This window comes from Oryx dammah, unplaced genomic scaffold (genome assembly GCF_014754425.2).
Source record: "Oryx dammah isolate SB20612 unplaced genomic scaffold, SCBI_Odam_1.1 HiC_scaffold_25, whole genome shotgun sequence".
Taxonomy (NCBI): domain Eukaryota; kingdom Metazoa; phylum Chordata; class Mammalia; order Artiodactyla; family Bovidae; genus Oryx; species Oryx dammah.
The window spans coordinates 67,467,899-67,473,926 of NW_024070209.1; positions in this window are offsets into that span (position 1 = coordinate 67,467,899).

Genomic DNA, 6,028 nt, shown 5'->3' on the forward strand with positions numbered 1-6,028 from the left:
AAGACGTATCTATTTTGGACATTTTCATGTAAATGGACATTTCAAATGGATAGAATCACACAATATGTGACCTTTTGTGTCTAGCTGCTTTTGCATAGCACAGTGTTTTCAAGATTCATTCATCTTGTATCATAAATAGTACTTCAAGGGCTTCCCAGGTGGCTCAATGGTAAAGAACCCACCTGCCAGTGCAGAAGACAGACTTGGGTTCAATCCCTGGGTTGGGAAGATCCCCTGGAGGGGGAAATGGCAACCCACTCCAGGATTCTTGGGTGGAAAATCCCATGGACAGAGGAGCCTGGCAGGCCACAGTCCATAGGGTTGCACAGAGCCAGACATGACTGAAGGGACTTAGCGCACACACGTCCCTTTTTTATAGTTTATAATACTCTGTTCTGTGGGGGTTTGTGCATGCTCAGTCGTGTCCGACTCTTTGCAACCCCATGGATGTAGCCAACCAGGCTCCAATTTCCCAGACAAGACTACTGGAGTGGGTAGCCATTTCCTTCTCCAGGGTATCATCCTGACCCAGGGATCGAACCCGATTGTCTCCAGCATTGGCAGGTGGGTTCTTTACCACTGTGCCACCTGGGAAGCCCCCACCTGTCACACTGTAATTTGAAATTCATCAGTTGATGGGAATTTGGGTGGTTCCACTTTTTTGGCTATTATGAATAATGCTACTATGGACATTTGTATCCAAGTTTTGTATGAACATATGTTTTCAGTTCTCGTGGGTATATAACTAGGAGTGCAATTACTGGGTTATATAGTTAAACTCCATGTTTAACTTTTTGAAGCACTGTCTGTTTTCCAAAGCAACCGCACTATTTTATATTCCCACTAGCAGTTTATGAGGGTTCCAGTTTTTCCACATGCTCTGCAGAGTTTCCTTTTCCTTCTAGTTTTTCATTCCCTGCCACACTCTGTGTTACTATGTCTTTGAACTTTGAGAAGCAGGGCTTCTGTCTTGTTTGCTGCTGTGGCTCCAGCACCACAAGTGCCTGGCACCCAGTAAAGCATTCAGCGAATACCTGTACATGCATGTAGTTTAGTAACATTTTTTCACTTAACAACTTCACTTAGTGGTTTTTTTTTTTCAATTTGTATTGGAGTATAGTTGATTTACAGTGTTGTGTTGGTTTCTGCTGTTCAGCAAAGTGAATCAATTATATATATATCCACTCTTTAAGATTCTTTTCCCATATAGGTCATTATGGAGTACTGAGTAGAGTCCCTTGTGCTATACAGTGGCTTCTTATCTATTTTGTATATAGCAGTATGAATACGTCAGTACCAGCCCCCCAGTTTATCCCTCCCTCCTTTTCCTCTTGGTAACCATAAGTTTGTTTTCTACATCTGTGACTCTATTTTTATTTTTTAAATAGGTTCATTTGTACCATTTATTTTTAGAGTCCACATATAAGTGATACGTGATATCTGTCTTTCTCTTTCTGACTTAAACTTCATTCCACTTCCCTAAGTTTTTAAGCTTCCCTAAGTTTTTAAGTTAACCTTTAGTTATCCGACTCTTAAATGAACACATTTTTTCAATAAAGATTTTAAAACATGACTGCTTAATCCCTTTTGAACAGTCCTGATTCACTGTGAATCCTTTATAGTGTTTCCTTCCAGATATGCATATCCATATCTATATCTATATATACACACACACACACATATATATACATATATATACACACACGTATATACATGGAACAACAGACTGGTTCCAAATAGGAAAAGGAGTATGTCAAGGCTGTATATTGTCACCCTGCTTATTTAACTTATATGCAGAATACATCATGAGAAACACTGGGCTGGAAGAGGCACAAGCTGGAATCAAGATTGCTGGGAGAAATATCAATAACCTCAGATATGCAAATGACACCACCCTTATGGCAGAAAGTGAAGAGGAACTAAAAAGCCTCTTGATGAAAGTGAAAGAGAGTGAAAAAGTTGGCTTAAAGTTCAACATTCAGAAAACGAAGATCATGGCATCTGGGCCCATCACTTCATGGGAAATAGATGGGGAAACAGTGTCAGACTTTATTTTGGGGGGCTCCAAAATCACTGCAGATGGTGACTGCAGCCATGAAATTAAAAGAGGTTACTCCTTGGAAGAAAAGTTATGACCAACCTAGATAGCATATTGAAAAGCAGAGACATTACTTTTCTAACAAAGGTCCGTCTAGTCAAGGCTATGGTTTTACCAGTGGTCATGTATGGATGTGAGAGTTGGACTGTGAAAAAAGCTGAGCGCAGAAGAATTGATGCTTTTGAACTGTGGTGTTGGAGAAGACTCGAGAGACGCTTGGACTACAAGGAGATCCAACCAGTCCATTCTAAAGGAGATCAGCCCTGGGATTTCTTTGGAAGGAATGATGCTAAAGCTGAAGTTCCAGTACTTTGGCCACCTCATGCCAAGAGTTGACTCATTGCAAAAGACCCTGATGCTGGGAGGGATTGGGGGCAGGAGGAGAAGGGGACAACAGAGGATGAGATGGCTGGATGGCATCACTGACTTGATGGACGTGAGTCTGAGTGAACTCCGGGAGTTGGTGATGGACAGGGAGGCCTGGCATGCTGCGATTCATGGGGTCGCAAAGAGTCAGACATGACTGAGCGACTGAACTGAATTTTTATATATATATATATATATATATATGTATGTATGTATGTATGTATATATGTGTCTGTGTATAGCAGACTTAGTGTTGGAAATGAGGATAAAAGCCCAGTTTGAGGTGTTTGGTCTGTTTTTGTTTTTGTTTTTGTTTACACAGATAATATGCTGCAGGGATCATCTTACAACTCAGCTGTTTACTCAGCACTGCCTTGGAGATGTTTCCATGCCTATATATACACACACACATATATACACACACACACATATATATATATATATTCGTCTTTTTTTTTTAACTTCTACATAGTGTTCTGTGTAATGTATGTACCCCTGTTTAGCCATTACTCTGTTTTTACAAGTGGCAAATATTTGTAATTAACTTTTGCAGAGCAGTGTTTTTAAAAGTTTTTAAGTTTTAATTTTGTGATATTGGATATCATGATGTTAAGAGTGTTCCAAGTAGCCGCAAAGAAAGGGATTAATACTAAGTAAATCACAGTCATGATTTTTACACTTCGAAGAATAAAATCAGTTCCTCAGAAACTTAGAAAACAAAATTCATTTTAATGTCATTATAAATAGTGTTTTTAAATTTAGCATTCAGCAGTTCTGGAACTTTTTAGACAGTTGAAGGATTAGAATACCAACAACTGTGTTCTCTGCAGTCTGAGGTACTCAACTGAAATGCACCTCTCTGTCAGAAGTCCCATTGCATTTAATAAACCTGCCATTCAGCACTGGTATTTACTACTATCCTCTGCCCACCTAGAGTATAAACCCCTCAGAGGAAAGAAACTAGGGCTTCAAAAAAAAAAATTATTTGACAAATACAATCTTTTGTGCTTCCCATTTTCAATATATTTTTAGTTTCCAATTCTATCAGTTTAGCTTGATACCTGCTCAAGGATATAAACTGTTGTCAGCCTATGTTTATTCTATTTCATATAGCTTTTTACTTAAAATTCTGGTCATAAAATTTAGGTTCAAACATTCTGAAATTTCAAGTTCTTATTTTGAGGGTTTTGCCTCTCCATCTGTTAGTGCTTGTGTAATGCCTTTGAAGTGCTAGATGCTGGGGGTAACCACTTCTTCATTTTAGGGTTTCATTTCTTCAGAATCTATACTTTCAGATTATCTAACTGGTCATTCATTGTAATATATTTGTATAAAATAATTGCTAGAAAAACAAGAAAAAACCCTTTGTTTTATACTTACTGCTTGATGTCCAGCAGGTGGCATCAGACACCCTTTGGAGTTCTTCATGATACTAATTCCTAGTTGGTATTACTGGCTTTCTGATCATTTCTTCCACCGCTGCCAAGGAACAGAAAGAGGTCCATTCCTTAGTCTTAATTCTCTGATTTTATATAATTTATTTTTGTTTGGAATTTAAGCTAAACCTGTTGGTGTTTAAATGGTTCCTTTGCTATATCTGACTCAGATTTCTTTTTTTTTTTTTCTGACTCAGATTTCAACCATTTTTCCTTTTTTAATTTTATAAGTGTGATTTTCAATCAGGGGAAGGATCATGATTTTGAAATAAGACTGGCTTTTTAAAAAAAAAAAGAGTTGAGGGTAAGAGAAAGAATAAAGAGATGCTAAATGTTCATAATAAAATCAAAGAGGAAATATAGAGGTGCACAGAATCCAAAATTAAGAATGAAATCAGTGTTTTTACTATCAGTAAAAACTGTATCCATTACTATTTTCAGGTTTGTTTTACAAATAACCTGCAGTTAAAAATTATATCTATAATTTTTATAAATTTATATCCCCAATTCTAGCTTTTTGTGCTTTTTTGAAAACTTTTATCTTCTGTGTATCTATTATTTGCTGTAAAGAATCAGCTTTTAGATCCAATTAACCATTAAAACCAGAAAATATGTGTTCTATATGTCAGGACTGGGTTACTCTATTATTATTCTTTTGAGTTTAATGGATTTGTCAACCATTGGAAAAGACATATTTAAAACTTACCATTATAATTACATGTTTTTCTTTCTTTTCCCCATGTTTGAGTGTCAATATTTGTGACTCATGGAGATCCGGTTTTTAATTCCTGTTTTTTAGAAAAACTACCACTCATAGTATGGGCTTTGGGTGAAACAGATCTAGGTTCAGTTTCCATTTCTGTCTGAAAGGATGTCTAAGAAAGTCATTTAGCTTCTCTGGGCATCAGTTTACTTATGTGCAAAACGTAGATAATTAACCTATCTAGTGGGGTTATTTTGAGGATTAGCAATAATGTAGGTAAATTACCTGACAAGCTATTGTTTTCACATTGGCAACAATAAACTGTTTAAAAGCTTTGTTAAATATGTTCATGCTTTACTCAGGAGTCTCAATTTACCAAGAACTTTATTTCAGTTTTTGTTTTTTTTTTAATGGAGTTGTCAGTATATTAACAGTGTAACTTGGGTCTCAAGATAGCTTAAGGAACAATTCTTAAAAATTTTAATTCTGTTCTACGTACATTTATATTGGTACCACACACACAAACACCATTTATAGCCGTCTTGAATAGGAAGTATTCTTTTTGAATGTTTTCCTCTAGAATAAAAGGGAAGGGAAGACTCTGAAAGAGATGTCAAATCTCAGAATTCAACGTCAATCTGCAGGTACGGGAAGTTTCTGAGCTTTTAAAATCCACTCGCATGAGGGAGTAATTAGCCAGCACTTAGGGCGGGGTATACAGCCTCGCGATTCCAGTGCTTTCTGGGGAGAGAAAAAAAAAAAAAAAACGCTGGGTGGCGAGCACTGAACACAGTCTCCCCCGCCGAGCTCTACAGCCACGTGGCGCTCGCCGGAGCCTCAGGCCCACCGCCCTATCGGGCTGTCGGCGGGGCTTTCGGCCCGGGAAAGCCTGGAACCTCCGGGCCGCAGCCAGCAGACCCAGAGATCTGGCCCCGAACCCGAGCAGGGCAGAGCGCCCAGGTGACGCGCGGTGCCAGCTTCCACTCTAGGGGCGTCCAGCAGATCCCTGGAACTTTTCCTCGGAGACAGGTTCCGGCAACAGGTCCGAGGCGGGGTCGGTGAATCAGCGCGGCTCGGTGCCCGGGTCAGCCCTGCAATCCAATGCCAGATTGGGGTAGGAATAGCCCGGCGTCTAACCACTAGCCATTCAGGGATCGCTAGCCAGGGGAAAGATGACGTCATCGTAGCTGGGCGGTGTCGGAAGGTCCCACCAATGGGAGACAGGCAAAGTGGCTCGCCTTCTGTATCTCTTGGCCAATACTAACAAAGCAAAAGGGGGCCCGGTTGTTGGTATAGAACCAATGGAAAACAGAGAAGGAGCACGAGGCGGAGTTGAGAATCCTGTCACCAATTGGGAAGAGGAGGTGGAGCCCGGGCCTTGTCAAGCGTGACCAACCAGGGAGAGGAGCGGACTCTGAGGGGCGG